Below are 22,940 nucleotides of genomic sequence, written 5' to 3' on the forward strand. Positions count from 1 at the left end.
AGCAGTACCTGGAGGTATGCGCACAGATGGTTGGTCAAGGCACAAACAGTCTGGAATTTGTCTTGTCTGATGTGTGTTCATTACTTTAGTTAAATCACATCCGTCTGAAGAGCGACTGAAACCTGAAAGCATTCTTTCTCTATTTAATTGCAAACACGGTAGATTAATTTGAAAGCATCCCAACAGACTGGCTTCTCCGTAATGATTTTGAAGAAATACATGCAATTTTTAAAATCTGTTATGACAAAAGAAAACAGAGCAGAGGGAATGCATACCTACAAAGCTCACTGGCCTTTTCTGAAGAGGCAGTAAGATGCCTGCCCCTTGTTCTCTGTGCCATTTCAGACAAGGCCACCAGCAGCTAGATCCTAGCTCCAGCAAGCTGAAAAGCATAAACATCCTCCCCAAAATTAACCGCTGTAATTAATCAGTGGGTTTATTCCCCTCTAGTTTATTTTTATTTTAAATAACGACACATTTCAAAGTCTGCAGTACATTCCATCTCTTAAGACGGAATTATCAGCAGTTTTCAATTCTATAGGGGATCAAGGAAAGTTAACAGCATTTTTCCCCACACTAGTGTGAGATTAAGGCAGCTATCCGAAGGGTAACGGTACGATGATTTTCAGTAGTTTGCATTTATTTAGACCTACAATTTTACCTCACATTTTCATATCTTGAAAGTTCATTATTTTAAAGAACAACAATTTGCAATGCAGCTAGCTGCATATCCTTCATAGGAAATGTAATTTAGGAAGAGACAATGTATAAAAAAAGAAGAAAAAATAAAGGGGGGGGGGGGGTCCCTAGCTCAACCCTGGGATGAAACTGAATAACCAAAGAGCTTCTAACACGTACCAGAATCAAGGACCAGGAATGGGAAGATCAGGTCAAACAGCATCATGCAGGGGTGTCTTATTTCACAAGGCAAGCACAACTAATCAAACTAATCAGCATATAATAGCTCTGATGAAATACCAGAATAAATCAAGCTGATGCACAAAGGAGTCTTTTATCCAAGATAAACTTCACGCCATTAGGGCTTTTTTTTTTTTTTTTTCCCCCCCGCCCCCCCCTCCCTGGTTTTCCGGAGGGGAATCTTGTGAAAACTTGTGTAGGAAAAGCCAGCCCACCCTCCTCCCACCGCCGCGCACGCCTGCGGTGCGCACGTGCCCCAAAGGCAGTCATATTCGAGTGAAAACGTAATGACACTAGATTTAAGGGAATAAAACACACCAGAAGTGAAACAGATCTCCAAAAATTTTATTAGGCTTGTATTAGCTACGGCTGAGCACAAAGCCACAGGCAGACGAGCTAATCCAATGGCTCCACAGCATTCTCACTTCTGCAAACGCTATTACAGCAGCAAGTTCATCTGCTGCTCAAAATCAATTCTAAAACATGCAAACCCACCACCGTTACAGCCTGCACCGCTGGCATAAAAGCAAGCTACACAGAGAAAACCTGCATACAACTCACACTCACCATTTGGCTTTTTCTGGGCTGCTTCTTCAATCTAAAAATTATGTTACTCATTTTTGCTATTTCTATTCCTTTCCATCTTTCCCATCCTCACACCCTCCTTTCCTCACTTTTCTCCACATTAATCACAACGGATAAAGACGACTCACAAGGGACATAGTTGCAAAAATCAAGAAGTTTGCAGGCACACAATTCTCACAGCAGCAACAGGCTGAGGTAAACTCTTCTTGCACAATGATGGCAAATTCTTTTTTCCCCATGACTGTTTACACTGTTTTTTACATTTTTAATTTGAATTTTTTACATTTAGAAAATGTCCAATTATAAAATTTGTTCTGACAGGTTGCTTTCAATGGCAACTACTTTCAATATTTTTTTCAAGGGAAGTTGTTTTATGCAATTGCAAAAACACAAGCAGTAATCAACTTTTCTAACTAATTTGTTTCCGCTCGTCCACCCTTGCGGAGACATTTGATTAAGAGTTCTGGGCGCTGATCAATCAACAGCTGTATAATACACCACCAAACGCACTCAGCATCTCCGTGCTTTTCTAGAAGACCACAAGCCACATCAAACAGGGACAGGCACGAAGCAGGACCTTTGTTTCACCGACACCCTCCTCTGCACTGGTCAGCAGAAGAAAGAGCTCTTCCAGCTGCGGGCCCCCCACATGCCCCGCAAGGAGGGAGGATGCCGGCGCCCTGACAGCTCTACATCCCACAGCACAAACCGGTCCCCTAACGGCAAAGCACCATTTCATGCAACAGACAACACTGCATGTCTCTTAATAAAATGATAATCCTTTTCAGGTTCTCTATACTCTGTGTGGCCTCTGAGAACAGCAATTTGCAAACAAAAAGTCCCAACGTCGCAAAAGATACTCAGTAAACTTAAACACTGTTTCAAGCAAATACCAAATTATTCCAACTATTTGCTTGAGGAGGAACTAACCCCTTCAATCCAGACCTACATCTGGCTACAATTTGGGCCCCGATCCTGCAGACATTTGCACTAGAGTACATCTTTATGCACTCTTAATAGTTTTATTAGCAAGTACTGAGCTCCCCCAGACCCGGGCTGTGACTCCATGCACATGCCCAGGCACACAGGAAAAACCTCTACATGAAGAGAAATTCTTGCACAAAGGTGCAAGTTGGATAAGGCGTTGTTTCACCCGTTTGCTTTCTTCTACCATTTAATAGCCAAAGTATTAATCATGGTCAGAGGTTGATAAGCATAGCATCTGGCAACAAATACCCTCCCCTTCAACTCTGCTCTCTCAAATAATAGTCTCTCTGCAGTAATATCACAAAGACCTCAGTTATCCCTTCTAGAGTTCCTGTGCAGTGGAGAATCTACTGAAATCAATGGGGTGGGTTTTGGGTTTTTTTACCACTGATTAAATACAAAGAAAAAAAAAGGATATCTATCATATCAATCTGCAGCGCTTGAAAAGCACGCATACCAAATTCCATTTACGACAAGGTTTCAGCACACCTTTGTGCAAGACAAACTTTTTTGTTGTTGCCATTCACCGCTAACCTGACTCCGGGCTGACGCTGCACTGACAAAGTGGCTCATTGTGTTATTGTGGGAAACTGCTTGGGAGAGATCTCCCATTCAGCCCCAGGATTCAAGAACACATGTTCTCACGGAGCGGCCGCTGCAAGGGAGCAGCTCTGCATGGCTGCAGGAGAAGTTTCCCATGTAGAAGGAAAGTTGAACCCATTATCATCATCATGTTCACAGGATCTAAGCGCCTAGACTGTACGTTTAACAAAAAAACCAACCCCAAACCCACCACCGAACCCTCATCACTCTAGAACTTTTCACCATCGGGAGAAAAAAAAAAACACGTTAGTTTTGTTTCATCATCACTCACTTTCCAGAATAAAGTAAAATTTGCAAGAGTTTTTTTACTTTCCCAAACTGCTTCATAGAAATTAAGACAGTATTTTAACTAAGAAGATTTCTCTTAATTAGAGATAGACAGGAATTCATATTAAGAAAACCAGCCCAAACCCCACAAACGAAAAAAGAAACTACACACAAATTCATCAATTCATTGACCCATTTTTGACTGAGTAATTCTGGTATCCAGCACCTTACAGGAAAGAAGCCTTTCCTACTCCAGGTATCTGATTTTTATCTCTGATGATAATAAAGCATCAAGGATCAAAAGCACTGAATCTTTAAATGCAGCGTACTAGGGGGGGGGGGGGGGGGTGGTGGTGGTGTTTTCTTTAAGAACTGAAGACAGGGTCTCTGTCTAGACAGAAAATGCTGAATCTTCACCATGCTGAATATGCCAAATGATGCAGCTATAAAGCTCAAGTTATTTATTAAATGGTTAAAAAAGGAAAACCTTTGGGTTTTGTTACCTGTCTGAAGTGGGGCACAGTTTGCAATGCAGACTGGAAGGGAAATGAAGTTCTGTTGATACAGAAGGAGACAGCCCAGTGGGGTTACCAGCACTCGGATCATCTGTATCAATCTTAATTCTGAATCCTCACCCTTCCAACCAAGTTAATTCCCAATCTCTGCCAATCCATTCAGGCAATGAAAGGCTGAAAGTTACCCTCAATAAAAACACATTGTTCTTTGATAACAACAGCACAGTTAAGTACTGAGCAACTTGTATCATGAACTGGGAAACGAACATCACTTAGAAAAATTACACCAAACTCAGCAGTGCTGGTTGAAAGGCAGCCAGAACCATGGCATGGTGCCAGGCAGGTGACACTCTCTGACCGCACTGAGGGCAGTCAGAAGGTGACAGCCCCATTCCTATAACTCCTAGTTACAGGAGTTACTCATTACTAAGTTATAAGGCTTTGTTAATTAGAATTCCTAATATTTCACCTATTGACTTTGATACTACCGCTTTCACTGTGAGCGGAACAAGAAGAAGCAACAGCGGTACTGAAAGGTTATTAACGCACCTTAAACTAATTATTTTTCACATAATGAGAAATTTCTCAAGACCAATGAAAATTCTCCCAAAGCCCAGAGCAAGCAGCGGGCACCTTCCAGTTCACAGCACATTGCCAGCCAGGCTCCTTTGGGAACAATCCCTGAAAGAGTGGATCTAAAAGCAACCTACCGTTTCTGGTTCTTTGGAGTTTTTTTTAATTACAAACTATCATCCGAAATATCCTACCCTACTGCTTTTAGCTCCAAAACAGGATAAAACATTATAACAGCTTGCTGTTACTGTGAGCTTAGGCCAAAAGGTAGGAGAACTGAGAAAAAAAAAAAATAAAGAGAGAAGAGGCAGTGAAGCAAGAAAACAATGTGTTTTTACGCTAGGTCTGCAGATGGATACCCAGAGCTCCTTGTTTCCTAAGAATTTCAAAAGGACATAGCCGTGACCATCCAAGCCTACACAGACTCCATCTAGGATAAACAGCGTTAACCTGCAGGCTCCCATCAAAACCAGCCTTGACAGAAGGCAGCTTGGGTGCTCGCTGAGGCACAGCTGGACACCCCTGCCTGCAGAGCAACGGGGCAACAGCCCTGCAGGCGAGCCCTCCTGCACCAGCTGGCCACACGACTCTGCAGAAAGTAAAATTTTAAAGATAGAAAATAACAAAGGGGGCCTCAAAGAATGCAACAGAGAGTTCTTTTGGCGTAGTCAAGAGGCACATGTACAAGACAATAATAAGAACCAGGAACCTGAGCTAGGTCAAGGAAGGTAAATTTCTCCACAAACTGCAATATTTAACGCAAACTTTTTATTTAATCAAAAAGGGGACAGTCATGCTTCTTTACGCTTCTCTACTGATACAATGACACACAGCTCCAAGGAAGACAATTAAAGTCTTGAAATGAAAGTTAGCTTTCCACATCCTTTAAATTACTCAATTCTAGCCAAGCAAAAAAACCTTAAACCGATAGGCAGCAGAAAGCAAACCAACTTCCAAGCTTCGTGCCACATGTAACCGCAGTTTCATTTTCCATTGTTACACCTGGAGAAATTCATTTCCATAGCTGCACACCAAACTTCAGAGGTGCCAGAGTCTACAGTCTGTTCAAACGCATTTAAGAAATCCCCAGAGAGGTTGAAGTTGCACTCTGTAGAGGTATGCCAGGAGAAGACTGGTCTCTCCGAAGATCAGTGGGTCTTTGATTGAGAAAAAACAGTTCCTGACTTCATAAGATAAATGCACTTTTACTTCTGCTCTGTAAGCGAGATACCCGAGTACATGCCTCCCTCTCCCTGGTTCCGTAACGGCATCCCCAGCCCCACAGATGCAAGACACTACTCCAGCAGAACAGCAGGGAACCATAAACTTCCTGGCCTGCCTGTTGCTGAAAGCAGGCTGCTGTCAAGCCCCACGCTGAGAGCCCTTCCAGCCCGAACCGCTACCAAAAGTTATTTAGTCTGTGTTTGTCCCGGGAGCATTTCACACCACCTCTGCCGACACATACGGCTGTGACAAACAGCCTCGCCTGGGCTGAGCAAAGGCACATGGAAGGCAACAGAGCCATGCAGCAAGGATTGCCCCTCTTTCCACGTCCAACCCTGGAGTCGTCCTGCTGGGACAGGGTCTGTGGTACTGACGTCAAAACACTTCTTCTCTTTCTTTGCTCCACCAGCTTTCAGAAGGTAAACTTCATTTGTTTCCTAGGCTGGCATCAAGAACCTGCTTGTGACTTACAAACATGGGGTAGATCCATTACACAAGGCTCAGAGCAGACTAGCAACAAGTACGTAAAAATAAAACTGTTGCTAGTATGTAAAAATATCCGTAACGAAGCAGAGAAAAAAGTAGCTTTGCACCCTAAAAGGTGCAAACCTGAATTTCAAGAAATGGACTGTGACTTGGTTAGCACCTGGGGGTGGGGAAAATGACCTTGAAAAAAAAAGGTAAGCAGTTTTGGATCTTTGCGGAGAAGGTACAAATAATACACATTTCATCCACTGAATTTCAATAAACAGATCAGAAAAAGAAGTGCAAGTCCTTCAAACATAGGAAAATCCACCTCAAAACTCAAGTTGGATGTACCTATGTGAGGAAAAAGACTGAACCTACATGAAAGGCTAATTCTTTGAGAATGTTTTCTACATTATCTTGCATAAATATAAAGCACTTCACCACCACATGTCCTGATGGACTTCAGCGCTCAGCTTTTCCTGGACATGCACCTCACTTTGCTTATTGCAAGAGAGATTCACAGAAATCCCCATGGAGCAAAAAATATTACAGTAAGTTTATGTCCTTCCAGAATGAGTTCCACATCAAATACATACGTACAGTATATATATATAATAAGTTTTAAAAATTAAAATGGTGGTCAACAGTAGCTTATCTGTGACAGCGGAGGCAGAAACTTCAGAGTATCAGCAAACTCTGCGGTTTGCTGATACTCTGAAGGCAGCAGCACGGAACAAGCCTTCCCCAGTGAAGTCCCACCTGAACGACCTAACTGACCCACCACCCAGCTACATTTTATTCCACTGCTTTAACACCCAGGGGAACGCTATCGAGGCACGCGTACGTTGTGTGGATAAGCTGGCACACCCAGGTGCTATCACCGAAAGTACTGCACGATCTGGATTCTTTAATATTTACATTCTGACCCAGTTCAGTCTCATTTTGGCAGCGCACAGCAGAAAGGAGCCCATACAGATACCCACCTTAACCATACAGTACACGGTTAATCAGTGACAAAAGCCTACCCATTAACCCCAGTACTTCTTCCAGCAAAAAGCTTCACAGGTCTCAGAGATTCAAGTGGGTTTCATTTGTTCCCTAATTTCTAGGGGAAGGGTACATATTCTTCCATCATTTGACATGCTAATATCTGGTTTAAAAAAAATAATCATTAAAATTAACTGAAATGACTCTCTACCTACACCATAGCATACTGCTCTTGGGGCCAGGGAGGAAGATGACACACCTCCATGCACCAATTTTTATAGTAATGGACCTGTGTAGGAAAAAAGCACTCCCACTCTCTCTCACATGAGCATATTCTTCCTCCCACTTCTCTCTCTAGTCCCTAATTAGAGCTCCAGGATGGTACGGAAAGACAGTCTGCGTGTTCAGAGTTGTTTTAGCCTGCTGAGGAGTACGTAAGCAATGGAGTGGGCTGCAGGGAACCCCTCCAGTACCAAAATAACTCTTGAGCATTTCATCCTCCTGATGCTCACTAAGGCAATTCCCCCATCCTTAATGAGTTCTGACTAATTTTTTCCTTTGCCCCAGATGAAACTTCAACTGCAAGATTTTTCTCTAATCTTGTTCTGTGTTCCTAGGCATTGCTTCATAAAGCCCTGTTATGAATAATCTAAGTCACAGATTGCTGGGCGTACCTCCCCATCATCCCATAGGTGCCAGAGATACCTTACACTTCATAAAGCAACTGCTTAGAGCACAACGTATGTGAGTGCTGCAGCTCTACACCAAGAAGTAATCACTGCCCATTACAGTTTTAAGTACTTGGAAATTAGTACTATGAAATTCAGCACCATTACAAGTCACCTCACCCTCAGCCTCTTCTTTGTTCAAGGAAGAGCAGAACAAGATTTATTATCGTTTCAATCAGATGCTCAACCTGCTACAACCTCTGTCTTTAAATCTGTAGCTGAAGAGACAGTGGATGCTCTGATTTTCCTCCTTCTCATCCATATACATTAGTGGTGCCAAAATCCCCGAAGAATACTTGGGTCAGAAATAACGAATGAGATAATCACCTAAATTGAGCAGACTATGATATGTTTATTATTAAGAACATGCTGAGACACATCAGTTTTGAAGGCTTGTTTTGAACACTTCTTGAATCTATTAAGGAAAATCACTTTGTTACTAGTAATTTCCTTCTTGTGACAAGCATGAGTGGGTTGAGCCTCCTACCTGTTACGTATGGAGAAAGTACTTACGCTAATAATAAAGAAAAAGCAGTTAGTACAATCACCGACTGCATTCTGCTTACAACATGAATGCTGAAGCATCATTGGGTTGTAGGAGGGTTAAGAATTTCCAAAAATTAACAGAAAACTAATCAAAAAATGAAGAAACATGGTGGTACCTAACAGCAGAGCTATTTGGCTGGTAAACTGACAGAATTTTTAGACCAGCTAACAGACTGGAAACCCACTCTCAGAAGTCATCCTTCCCTCCCTCTAGGAAGGAACGCTATGGGGAAAACATGACTTCGGTCTGACAGCTTGCATATAACGTTAAACTGCACTACAACTAATAGTGTAACAAGGACCAACATTTATCATCAAGTTACTTAATCACTGGGAAACCAGTAATGTAAAACTAAAGAAAGTGAGCTCCCCATCCCAAATAGAAATAGATATGACAGACAAAAGGATATTATATTAGATTTTATGTTAAACGTCGTGTAACATTGTCAAACACAAGGTAGAGGTCACAATGTTTTTTGTAAACATTATCCGAAAAAACTAATCAGTGGCAAGAAGATATAAAGAACAGGAGCATAACATTCGCTGCTGGATCCAAACTTTAGCATTTAAAGGCATGCCAGTGGCCCCAAATACAAAACGAGGTGGGTTCTGTCTAGTACAATAGTGTCAGGCCACTGTTCATCAGTACAATAAAACTGATAACTACTTTTACAGCTTCCCTTGGCAGCTTTATCTCCTGTAGTCTACATTCAGGGTCTTACTCTCCCCATATCTAATCACAGAGGCTTGAAATCATCGCATAAGTCATGAGATAAGTAGGTATACACACATATATATGTGTTTGTCTACGTAACGGGTATAATTACCTTCATTTTCCTTAAGAACCTTAGAATGCTTAAACCATGTTTAGAAAGAAACAAACAAATTAAAAGAATTACTAAAGACTATAAAGCAAAGCGTTAAAGACAAACATCTCAGCTTCTCCCTCTCATTTTCCTGGATTTATCCTGCCACAAAAAGCTGTAGGCTGACAGCGTGCCCTTCAGCCGAAAAGCACAGCATGCCTGTACCCCAAAGCCTTACACACACTCGCTTCAAGAGAGCGGTGTAGCGGGAAGCACAGCTCCTGCCACTGGCACATACCAAAGATTCCAGATCATTTTTGCACCACGACTAAAATGTTCTCATCAACTAGGATTTCTGTTGTAACATGTTACTCCAGCCTCGGAAAGTGCAAACTCAGTGTGCGGAGTTCAGTGTTGTTTCAGAAAGCCTTCTCTTGGGTGCCAGGGATGCAGGGAAAATGCATTGGGAAGAACACACACAACAATCCTCCTACTTGCAAAACCAAAATCCAGCTATAAACCCTAAGAACGCCACACACCTACCACAGTCTTTTTTTTTTATTAGCACAGGGAAGATAGGAACAGGGGTACTTCGTTAATGCCTCACCTCTTCGTTACTCCGCCTTCTTTCTGTAAATGTGACTAAATGGCTAAATGCATGTTGCTAACTGAGATATGTCTACAGGCAAATTAATCCTTTATGACTATACTCGTCGTTAGAAACACACACACCAAAGGGAAAAAAAACTATGGTAAACAATAAATTCTCATTGTACTTAATAGCTGTAGGTCTTTGTTAGAAACAGCCATCCCAGAACACGCAGCCGCATTCATGAGATCAAGTGAATTCTATCTGAAGTTTACAGAAGGAAGCGTATACAAACAGTCTCACAAAGGTATTTTCATAGCAGGAAGCTACAAGCACTTCTCTGCCGCTCCAGCGGCTGCTGACCCCGCTGCACTGCAAACGAACCCTGCAGTCAATGGGGGAGCAGGCAGCAGCAGCGCTAAAGTACACTTTACTTTTACTACAGGGTTAACCAGATCACAAATCGCCAATTAAATCCTGCTTTATGATTTAGGCTTTAATTCATTACGAACGCAAAGGCAAAACGTGGAACCAGTCTGAAGCGCTTTGCTCCAGCTGTCCCTCTCCCCAGGCTCAGCCCTCCTTGCAAGTCAAGGATTTTTTAATCATGATGTTCAAAAGTCTCTTTTTAAAAAGAATCTAATGGTTAATTGCTGTACATTGTTGACAGTGACAATTACCAGCCACTAAATATCCATTGCGAAACTAGACACACTGGTGATTTACCACTACATAAGCGGGGTGTATTTTTTTCTGTTCTCCTCCAAAGCCTTCCTATTTCTTCACTTAAGGCGTAACAACTAGCAACTTCTCATCTCCTGCAATGCACAAGTTTCCATCCCCCACTTCCATTTTGTGGATTTTCTGCCAATAGTACTGTTGAAAAATAAAATCTTGTGGACAGGAAATACCCTGCACAAAGGATATCCAGTTTTATGATACTCAAAATATTGTGCATTCCTCCTCACTGTCACTGCGCAGGCCAGCTGTTGGCGTGTGAGTGGGCACGTAATGCCTTCGGGTGGCCGGGAAGGGCCCCCCACGCATCCCCCCCAGCGGCTGCAGCCTCACACCTTTGGATAACCAGCTCCTTCAGATTTCCTTAAGTTTTCCCTTTTCTCCATGCTCAACTCCAGCCACCACACTGCAGTCCAAAGAGACGAGATGCAAGGCAGCTTTCCAAGCAACGCCGGCTACCAAGAGCACATCCTCCTCAACCTCTCCTGATAACCTGCTTTATTTACATTATGCCCACAACCCTCATCTTGGTGGCCTAATCTGATGTAGGTGCCTCAGCTTTTCAAGAGATCCCTTCGTTTAATTTCCTCAACGACCGCACTCCACAAAAGCAAACATCCTGTCCGGTCTCCAGAGCCAGATCCCGGCGGCAGGCAGCTGGCAGCAGCACGGGCAGGAGGGGAGCGAGGATGAGCAGCACAGCTCCAGCCCATGCCAGGAGCCAGTCCGTTCACCAGAATGGATCAAAAGTTATGGTAACAGACGTGTAGTTGTAAGGGAAAGTTTGACATGTTCAAGCATCTGGCAGGGGGGTGGTGCTGGAGCCCCCGGTGCCTGTCTCACCTCGAAGTTGGGCTCCCCGTGCAACCAACTAGGAGCCGAACAAACATTCATCATTAGGCTTTTGGGGGTAACAGTGACTGTACAGACATTCTAAGCTTTTAACCAAGTCACCAAAATTACATGATGTAGATACCGGGGGACAGCCACACCATAACCTGCTATGCAACTCTTCCCTGCTTGACCAGCTTCAAGCCCCATCAAACTGTATCTAAGTCGACAATTCACGTCTAACATTTTCTCAGCAGTCAGTAGCTTAACAAGTAAACTTGTTAAATTTCTTTAAATGACTTGTATGAAAATCAGGGTTCAATCCCCTTAAGGCACTCGGACACATCAGTAGCCTGCTGTTTCCTCCTACAAGGACACCAACATCTCAAGCTAAATGCAGAGGAGCAGCTGAGGTAAAGCCAAGGCTGCCATCTCGGGAGTAAAGGTGGCTGTTCAATGACAGAAAGCAAGCATTTCAAGAAGAAAAACAAAAACTCTGACAGCACAAAATTGCAGCCATAACACACAGATCTTTTTAGATTAGATTTCTCTAAAGGTTTTTAAGTGTCATTTATTATGCTGCTAATAAACAGACATCCAAATCTGGCCCCAGTAATAAACAGTTCTTCCACTTTACATCTTTGTTAGTCTCTATTTAAATATCTCTCTTCTTTATAATATCACTGCGGTTTGACTGGAGACAACTAGAGGCTAATGCTTGATTTGTGGAAGACTTAAAATTAACACCCGCTACCATTTTTAGCACCCCATAAGCCATCAGGCTTTTCAGGGTGTTTTAATACAGCCTTAAGCCAAAGGATATTCTTATTTCAGTCAATTATACTTGCAACAGCTGACAGTCTTGTGGCTACAGAATACCCGTTAGAAGGTAAGGTCCCCATGCACCGACTCTTGCGTCCTGACAGCCCGTATACATTAACACACTCTCCCAACCCTGGCGCATCCAGTGCAACGCTCGACGCCCACTGACCACCACGACGTGCAGGGCCATTGCCTGCTAGGTTCCTTGACACCACCCTTAACACAAGCTCAAAGGTAAGTATATCAGAGGGGATTTTATTCATACAGTTCAAATATAAACACACAGCCACAGTTTTAAAAAGCCACACAGGATCAAAGGGAGAAATCGCCACTTTCACAAGAGAAGCCTCCTGCGCCTCCTCTTGTGGCAGAGCACCCCTAAAGATATTTACTCAACTACGGCCACAGACCCAGTTTTCATAACAGTAAGCACTCACTTTTAAAAACAGCTCTGCAGAAAGAAGTATGCATCTTGTCAAACACCAGATGCTGGGACACACTCAGGCTTCAGCCAGCACTGCAGCAACAAAAGGGAAATTGTAGTGGGTTTTCCCAATTTCTGTTGGCTTCACCTTGCTAGCTGGCACAGGTTAGATCCTACTCTGTGCCCTACACGAACAACTGATGCTCAACTCAAAATCCAAACTACAGCTTGATCTGCTCACTAATCAGAGCAAGCACTTCATACTAAAGTCATGTTTATTCGAGAGCGCTCAATGCCTGGGGGAAAGGTGCTTCTAGCATCAAACGTTTTATAGCCACAGCATTATTTCTCTGATATTCAACACGTGCAATCACAATTTACTCAAATCAGCGAAGGAGCATCACAACTGCCCACTCACCTCATGACAGCTCCCAGATGAAGCTTGCTGGTTTCCAGGTGTAATTCACATCGGATATGCGATACCTTCATGTCTCCACTCCTTTGAGATCAGCCTGCTGTCCCACCACCAAGCCCTCAAACTCACTGAACTAGTGGGTCTGAACATTTAAAAGCTGAGATCAAGCCATTTCCAAGGGTAAGTACTTTATGTCAGACATTGCCAGCAAGCTTTGACTAGACTGCAGGAGCGAGGAAGAGAATTTGAAGAGCGTCTGCTCCGACACATCTGCCCACAGGGCATGCAGGGAGGAGAGCCAGCAACGTAAGCAGTGAAGTCTTTGTCCTTAGGTGACACCGAGGCAATCTACACAGGCCAAAATTGTTGTGCAATTAGTATGTTCTTAATTTTGTACCCTTAGAGAAGTGTACTTTATCAACCGAAAATAAAGTAATGCAAAATAAAGCAACCCAAATAACTAGTTAAAAGACGTCAAATGGAAGCAAAATGAAGTGCCTAATTATACGCCATCAGTTCAAGCGTACAACAAAATACAGACCTATTAAAAAAAAAAGCCACTTCCTAAATTAATCTAAGCAATCTAGCTAAACACCACTGCTGAGTCATACCAAAGAGAAAAAGAGTTAAGAAACTAAGACAATGGTCAAAATCTTTCCAGTGAGGTTCTATAAGACCTTTTCAGTCCACTGAAGTTAACTGACAAACCTGAACCAAATCCACAAGATTCAAAGCTTCCTGCGAGACAGTCTTACGCAACAAAAATCATTTAAAGACATGACAAAAAGTATTTGAGTTTTTCTCCACTATTCATATGAACTGTACACTCTGCTGCATCCTCAACTTTTATTCTCAAAGCAGCATCTCTACCTCCAAAACCATTAAGCTTACTGAGAAATAGATGTTGACAGGTATTAATTAATCTGGGAAAAACTTCTTCAAAAAACTTCATCCCCGTTATTGCACTTCTTTGACCCTCAACCAGTTCTCTAATGCTATCGGTTCACATTATCGGTCAGGAATGTGCAATCTAAATGCAAGCCATTGAAGATTATCAGATCACTGACAACATAATTTTAACAGCTTAGAAAATTAACAGGTTTGGGGACAAATATCTTGAAAACAATGAAGCTATGCAGATGTGCATCAGAGAAAAGGCTCCCTATATGCTTGCCAGTTTTATTAGTTTTATTCTAACCTGAGTAATTGCTACAGAAAATAAGTGTCTGTAGGAAGGTGCGGGAAAGGGAAGAGGTAATGCAGCGTTTCAGAGGATATAAAGTGCCCTCAATGTTTTTCCAAATCCAGTTTTACAGAACCCAAGTGTCTAGTGTAACGGACATTTCCGATCTCCATTTCTGACATGCTGGTTTTGTTTGTTTGCTTTTTAATTATAAAAGTCACCATCGCTACTTCAGTAACAAAATCCTAGCATCCAAAACCCTTCTGTGTGTTCTGGAAACAGCAGCAGCACATTTCGCAGAGGAATATTGTAGCATTTGCAAATATTGTGGAAATAAGTTTTTCCTTTTAAAATCAAAACAATTGGTAGGAAAAATAAGGCATTTTCAGTACACTATACCAGGCACAGTAAAATTCAGTCCTTGAGCAGGAAAGCACACATTTAATTGAATCAGATGGGATCAGGGCTCTTCTTCATTAGAAGTAAAGTAGATGCAGCGTTGTAGTATTTGCCAGGCTATTATCAGTAGTTTTGCAAAAATAATAAAGGTAAAAAGATTGGGCTTTGAGTTGTTTCGTCTTACGTACAATTATTGGCAATTTAAAAAGATTTTCAGGAAGACTTTACAAAAACATTTTCAGAAATAATCAAGAAACTTTAAGCTGCACTCAGCATGCAAGTTCCCATCAAGCCACATTAGCAGTCCTCTAAAAAACAGAATTAACCAAAAAGATGCTTGGAATTCTTTCTGCATTACACAGACCTTTCCCTGTCCAGCATCCCAACTCTCCCTCACGCCTACATTGAAATCATTCACCCACCCCTGGGCCAGACAAAGCCTACTGCTGAAACCAAGTCTCCAATGATGCAAGCAAAGAACAACAGTGAGCGCAAATGTAGCCATGGTGTAGGTGAACCTATATAAACGCAGCTGACCTCAATTAAGTTAAGCCCACTGCTTTAAGAGCAGAACTCTATCTCTCTACACACACACAGGGAAACACGACCCAAGGGCTACATTCTTGGGTGGAAAAACCAAAGTCTCCATGAAGCATTGCTCCATATCTCAGTAGGCTTCTTTTTGGATGCATCCTAGTAGCTGAGATTTCCAACAGAGGCGTTACTAAAAGGACATGTTAATAATCTAATAGTTCTTTACACCGCCCGGGATCCAACACACAGAAGAGGCACTTCTGTTACAGATACCTTTCTGTTACTCATTCCTGCCTCTGTATTTCAGCATTAGAATCGTGCTTGCGCCTCGAAGCTCACTATCCCTTCCCCCATAAGGACAGAAGTCAAAGATCCATGGACAAGCACTTCGAGCCAAACACACCCTTTGCTATTTCAGCTTTACCATAAGCAGATTACAGCTCAGCTGTATTCTGTCTGAACTTTTGTTTATCTCTTACCAATGCTGCACTAATTATCCCTGACAAAAGACAGACTTCAATTAACAAGCAGTGACCGACTTCTATCTATAAACTTTCTTGCCTCTGCCTCTAAGTAGCTATCAAATACCAAATTTTAGCAGCGAGTAATTAGGAGAGATTCTTACCGCACAGCGTTAATGCTGCATTCAAACAACGCAGGAGAGGCGCAGGTCGCAGGGGCTGCCAGGGACACCCTGGCCGTGGGAGAAGCCACCACGCACCTCTGCCCACGGCTCCCAGCCCTTCCACGGATCCCGGGTATTTGTGCTCTTGCAGCACACGCCGTTCCAGGAAGGCTAGGTGGCTGCTATTCAGTACAACGCGTTTCACAGTGAGTAAATATAAAGACAGACAAGATCTCCGCCTCAAGCCGTTCAGAAGAGAAAGGGAAGATCTTTCCTGACGCCTTCTCGCCTTGTCGAACAGAGGATGTGAAAGCCTGTCTCTTCAAATGTGAGAAACAAAGAGCAGGGACGGTTTCAACAGAGGAAGAAACTGAGGTATTGGGACAGATAGCTAAAGTGAACACTAAAGGAGAACAAGTTATTTGAATCAAAACCAGGTAGCTGAGCTGTTCTTTTAACCGGCACATCACTTCCTAAGGTGTACTACAGGAACACTTTAAGAGAAAGCTGTCCCACATGTGCACAGCAGAGCCCCGAGGAAACCAGGAGGCTTTTAGCTCCAACACTTCTGCACTTACCTTCTCTTAACCCTCTTCCTTTCGTGTGGGAGGTGGTGGTCAGGGGACAAGACTAGCAGACAGGGAGAATGATCACTGATGCTTTGGTTTCAAACATCTTTTTGATTATGGTTTGGTTTCAAAAGCCTGAGTACTGCAAGACTAAAGCCAAAGTAAAACACATCACATGTCCGCACGAGGACAGACCCCCTCGCACTGTACCTCAGCAGGAACATCCCTGCCTGCTGGGGGAAGGTGCTGCTGTGGCTGGGGAGCCAGCCTGGCAGCGGGAAGCCGGCGGGGCGCAGGAGGTACCCCAAGGCACACCATGCCCCACTCGGGCACCCCGCCGCCGCAGGAAGGACCATACGCCACCGACACCTCGGAAGCCACAGCTCCGCCGTTTGAGCCCAGGTTCAGGGAAGGCTGAAGCAAGGCTACTGCCAAGCCAGCACCAGCGGAGCCACACCAGAACCCCCGCTGCTGCCCCTCTCGCTGTGCCAGGATGGCACTCGCCCAGTGGCAAGGCAAGTCAGACCGCAGTTTAACTTCCAGACCAACCCCGGGGTCTAACTCGCCGAGGCAAGACAAGAGGAGCAATAGGAATAAAGGGTGCTGGAGGCAGGACTGACCTTTCAGCAGCAGCGCGAAGTTAGAGCTGCGTAATCAGGCCACGAACTTGCACTTTGATGTACATCTGTAGTATTTTATCTATCAATATACACGCAGAGTTGGATTGCAGCACCTCCTTTTTTAATATCATGATGTTTGACTACTTCACTGGGATGATCCGCCAAGTTCTGTACAGCAAACACTTGTGAAACCATTTCCTTCCCCCACTGCCTACGAAGTATTTAGAGAACTATTTGATTTACACCACAAAGGAAATTCAAACATAGCTCAAGAGCAAACAAAACTTCACTACACCATACACATAAAAACTATATAAGATGTGTCAAAAAAAATGTCAGTGTTTTCCTATCCTTCGGGCTTCTGCACACTCAGCTCCCAACAGCTGGAAGTTTCATCTTCACAGAACCAGTCAGGACCATCCCATGAGAGCTTTTGAAACACCACAGCAATCAAACATTATTAGAGGGAGATTAATTGGAGTTTGTACATGCAGTTTAGATTTAAAACAACGAATGTTCATTTCCCAAAACTGATGAGGATTGTGAGGAAAAACTGACTTGAAAGAAAATTTATGTATGTTACAATTGTAAGCTCATTTAAAATATATAATTTTTTTAAAGACAGACAACTGGAAATGAGAAATTACGATCCCCTTGCTTGAAAAAGTGGGAAATTTTGGCTAAAAAGCTATCTTGACTCCATGCTAAAAGAAAGACAATATAAATGTAATGCAACATAAAAAGGAGTAAAGGAGGGAAAGAAGAACTGTGATGAAAGTGAACTAGAACTACAGAACACTGCTAAATGAAACCAAGACCGAAGTCAAGACAAGTCAAACCAAAAAAAATAATCACAACTTGCAGGAAAACAGAAAACGAGCCGCTTTTAAAAATAAATCAGGAAAGACTGAAATCTAATAGTAGTATAACCCCACTGCAAAACAGAAATGAAAATACAGCTAACAATGCAAGGAAAAAAGCATTTAATGAGTTTTTCTGCTCAGTATTCAAAAAAGGCAAGAAACAGCCTGATGAATTACCTCAGCGGCCAAGTCAAACCCAGAATCTTGCAATTAAGTTTTGGGTTAAGCCTTTAAGGAAATGCCTAACCTACTGTCAACAACAGGGTGCACTGGTGTGGAGGGACGGAGGGGAGGCCATACTGATCCAGCACCAGTAGCTGAGAGCGATGTAAGATGACCAGTGCCATTACATCCCATTAGCAAGGCACAGCTTTCAGACAAAACAATCAAAAGTCAGCGTAGGATTCCATCGAAAAGGAATTCAAATATATGAACATAATCAGCATTGCTGTTCTATATAAAACAGGTCCTGTCAAACAAATCCAAGTGCACCCTCTAACAAGATTACACCTTTGGCTGGGAAGATAGCCGTGTTAGCACACGTCTATTCTTCAGCCAGCGCTTGACTTAGTACCATGCAACACTGATAAATGAGTTAGCACTGCATAATCAAAAAGAATTATCTTCAAAGCATTAAGAGCTGGCAGCTAACTGACCACAGCTTAAATGGGGAGCTGATAACACGGTTTGTGCATCAGCCATGCCATGGGTGCAGCTCAACGCATGGCGCTCCAGCAGGACTTACAGCGCCGCGCAAGATTTATTTATGTGGTCCCAGGGCCAACAAGGATCGGACATTCAAGAACAATAAGAACCAGTGAGCAGAAGCAGCAGCCAGGCAAATCAGAGCTGGGCACAACATTAAAAACCCGAAATCCGAAGATTAGCTACTGAAGTAGATGGGATCAGCCAGGGGAAGTGAACGGTATTTCCTCCTCTTAGGGAAGTAGGACTTTATGTGCTCACCAGGAATATAAATTACAAGTAAGCCAGGATAACCTTACCCTTTCTAAGAAAGAACTATAACTTTACTAAATTAAGCGCATGCTGTACTGCCTACTGACAATTTTACTAGCTTGCAAAAATCTTAGCTGGCATTTGTAAGAAAACCATTTTCACCCCCCTCACCTGTAACAAGTCAGCCTTTTACAAAGACTTCCTACAGATACAACATAACATACTAAGTAGAACGCAAACAGTTATTACCCTCTTGCCAAGCTGCCAGCAATCCTCCTCTGGGAGAGGCTCGCAGAGGTACTGGAACCACACACAGGCACTGCCAGGAGGCTTGTCAAGTCTCTTGTTGGGGAGGGAAACCCCCAGACACATGCAGACCACTAATAAGACTTCTAGTCCAGCCTCAATTGGAGCAAGCCCCAGCAAACAAGTATCTCCAGTTATTTCACTTCTGTGTCTTGTTTTCTCAGCTGTAAAATGGGGATAATGAAATGCATTGCCTCTGTGAGGTGCTTTGGTATCTACGGAGAGCAAAGGAACGACCACATTCATTTTTCACCAATGTTTATTTAATGGTTTCTTACTACAATTGACAGCCTGTCCCGGTCAGTAACGCTAATTAAAATTATCAGTTGGCAGGACCTTTCTGGCTGTCCACATTGACAACTACAAATTCACACTGCAAACTCTGTCATATGGAGCTTCCTAAATTAGGAAATGCTTAGCAGTTTGTAGGTGGGATCTAAACCACCGCACCCAGCTGCCCACATCCAGCCACTCCTAAATAAAACCCCACAGACCACTGCTGCTGCCTGTGCCGTGGCCCTGCCAACCTGCTGGCAGGTCCCCTGCCTGCCCAGCCCAGGGATGCTCCATGCTCCCTCTGCCCCTTCTTCCCCCTTCCCAGCCAGGTTCTTCCAGCCAGCTCCTGCCCTCCTGCTCTCCCACCAGCCCTTGAAGTTAAGTTAGTTCCTATTGCCCATGTTAACTCCTCCCTTGCCATACTGGGCTGAAATCCCATCAGAACAATCAAATCAACTCTGACATACTCTGCACCAAGTCAACCATGATTGAACAAGAGGCCACAATGCAAGACGCCATTCCCAGCCATTTCATTAACTCCCCTGCCAGAGACTTTTTAATTTAAATGGAAAAAACAAACAACAACAAACCAAACCAACCAAACAAAGAACCCCACTTCACATGCACTGGCTTATTGTGATTATTAATTAGCGACAGGATTTCTGATAGCGCACACCCCCGGCACCAAAAGGGGAGTGAGGGGAGTATGTGTGCATGCTTGTGAAAGCATTGTTCCTCTGTCAATACAGCTCATCCTCCAGCCCATCCAAGTTCTCAGCTGCCCAGTCACACAACTCTGAAAGTCAACAGCTGGGTGTTTTATAACCCTGGAGAACTCACAAGCCAATCCTTACACTGCTGGCAAGGAGCCTTGGCCAAAGCCTGAGGACCCCACAGGGACCATTCCTGCCCCACCACACTGCTTCACCTTCCTCCTTCAACCCACTGCCAAGGAAAGCGAAGTCCACGCTTATGAAGCCAGGCAGACAGCAGTTTTGTAAGCAGTTAAGTGATAGAGGCAGGCGTACTGAATTGCATCGGGCAGTGGCTGGGATCCAGGATCTGCAACCATCTGGAAGTTTGCTTGGCTTTTGTTTCAAGTCTCCAGCACTGATGGATGGAAACAAGCTCCCAGTTCTTCTGCATTAACATCAAGACAATTAAAGCAATTTCGCACCCACCCACCCCCCCCCCCCCAAGTAGCTCAGAAATGAAAGCACATCACACAAGCTTAAATGAGATAGTGTTGATATATTTAAGTAAAACCTGACTCTTTGGAATAAAAAAACCAACCCAAAACAAAACCTCAGTTCAATCACAGAAAACAGCTTTGTCAACAAGTTCCCGTGACTCCTTGTTGTAAGAAGAAAACACTCAGATGAAAGCCGGCAGAAGGACTCGCTGCATCCTCTCTCTCCAAGAAACATTAACTGCTGCCTGACAAAAGCCTTTCTGCTGAGAAAGGGAACACCACAGGCCAGTATTAAAGCAGTTTCAGCGTAGCTACCAAGCAATTAGCTAGATAATACCTTCACTCCATGCTGATTTTTCCTTTTCTAAAGTACTGGTGCGAGCATAACTACTAATTTGTTGTTTGTACAGCCACTTCCGAAGTTGCAGGTGACTCGATTTAGGTTTTCCTTTCCATATAACTGAAAATATTTCTATTTTGGCATTGCACATCAGTTCACTAATGTTTTTTGGGTGGTTTGTGTGTTGGTGTTTTGGGTTTTTTTTAAGTTTCATGTTGTTTTTCTGGATAACTACCATCTTATATCGACAAATATAAATTCAGACATTTTGATTTTTAATTATTTGAACTCATATTTGTGGAACACCAATCTTGTTATGTTTTTCCCCCCAGTGCCAAAGCATAAACAAAGTTGAACTTGTATTCTGATTTTGCTTTGAAGCTTGCAATTATCCTGAAGTTAACATGCTCCTTCCCAGAGATTACCATTAGTAAAATTCTGGATACAAACCTCTGGGCTTTACTCTGATAAGTTATCCACCACTGTCACAACACAGCTTTGGAAAACACCTTTATCGTTTGACCTGATGTTCAAAGCTCTTTGAAAGCTGCCTATCTCCTTTCCTGAAGCTATGGTACATCAGGACCTTCTACCAATAAAAGTGAGTATCAGTAACAGGCTATAGGAATAAAATTCCACCATGATCGCAGCCATATCAAAGTTTCAGCACCAATACTATACAGCTCCACACATACATAACTTCACATGCAAGCAGACATGAAAAAAAATGGTTTTTATCATGTTGATACATTAAAAAAGAGATCAGGTTTATAAATTTTGCTGTTGCAATGAATGCCTGGAGTATTTTTGTGACAATATTCCAGGACAAAAGGTCCTTTTCTGTTCTCCCACTTCTTCAAATCACTCTGCCATTTGTACGCTCCTTATCCATACATGAAAATACAACAGCCACATACTCTTCCATAGCCTTGCATAAAGCTCTATACATTACAATTCACTAGGTCTTTCTGCTTGTCATAAGCAGTCTCCTGCTTGGATAGCTGGACTGGTTTTGGACTAAGCTGTTTGATCAAATTCTGAAAAAGTCTTTACTGACAGCTTGCATCCACGCATTCATCTGCTGACACTGGCTTTTGGCTTAAATAGTCCTGTACACCTTCACAGTGTTTACATCTATTGGATTTAGAGATAGTGAAGTTCACTGGAACTTTTTTCCTTGTTTAATATTTCTCTATCTTATAAGAAAGGTTTTCTACACTTCCACTCACGCTTGTAACCCTTGCCCACAACTAGCACTTCAAATTTTTCTGTCTTTCCCTAACAAAGGTGATCAGAATGTATACATTTTCCAAAGTAAGTCCCAGAAGGACTAGCAAAAAAGTATGACTCTTCCTTCCCACCTCTATTAAAAGCATAATAAAAATCCACCCCTTGGTGCATGCCTTTTTTCATGGCTGTACCACCACTTCCAGACCACACTCACACTATGCTCGAACAGTACAAGTAGTTGCACAGCAAAGTCTCTGTATCTGCTTTACAAATCCTCAATGCTCACACTGATCACAAAGGTCAGGAAGAGATGATGTTGGCAGAAAAAACATCGAGCAGCCACGCTAAATCTTTGTCTAATGCATTAGAAAAGAATAGATAAAAATGGTTGTTTTCTGTTTCTTCCTCCCAACTGCGTATTTTTGCATATGACAAGAGTCAGGCTTTCATTTGTTTCCCCTTTCCACCTGCCAAATCCCTTTGCATTTTTTAGAAATGCACTAGTTGTTGAATGTTGTGAAACATTTTCTGGGAGAAGTGGGGATGTGCAAAAATGCTAAACCAGAGATACCTTAAACATTATATAGCCAATAAAAAATACTCATTGCAGAACCAGTCAAGCACTTCCAACATATTTACAGAGAGTCAGCTTGTAAGATTTTCTTCATCTGAATTGCCTAAATTTTGCATATAGCTCCCTCAAATTGCCTTGCACTTGCCATGCAGTAAGAAGACGAGCAGCCGCGGCAGGCCAGCACAGGCAGGACACCGATCCTGGGGCAGCTCTGCACATCCAGCCGTCCAGGGAACCACCAGAAGA

At 43.0% G+C, this 22,940-nt stretch overlaps 1 protein-coding gene across 2 annotated transcripts in view; it reads right to left on the reverse strand.

Annotated features, from left to right (window-relative positions):
- The window catches only part of FNDC3B (fibronectin type III domain containing 3B), a 209,616-nt gene that overhangs the window by 176,191 nt on the left and 10,485 nt on the right, over positions 1–22,940 (reverse strand). The window contains exon 1 of one of the 2 annotated variants that reach the window (XM_005242826.4): positions 13,030–13,233. The exons of the other annotated variant lie outside the window; for it this stretch is intronic. The gene's annotated coding sequence lies outside the window, so the exon portion shown is untranslated. Of the gene's footprint in view, positions 1–13,029; positions 13,234–22,940 lie in introns of those variants that run through there. 2 annotated transcript variants of the gene reach the window in all.

This window comes from Falco peregrinus, chromosome 12 (assembly GCF_023634155.1).
Source record: "Falco peregrinus isolate bFalPer1 chromosome 12, bFalPer1.pri, whole genome shotgun sequence".
NCBI lineage: Eukaryota > Metazoa > Chordata > Aves > Falconiformes > Falconidae > Falco > Falco peregrinus.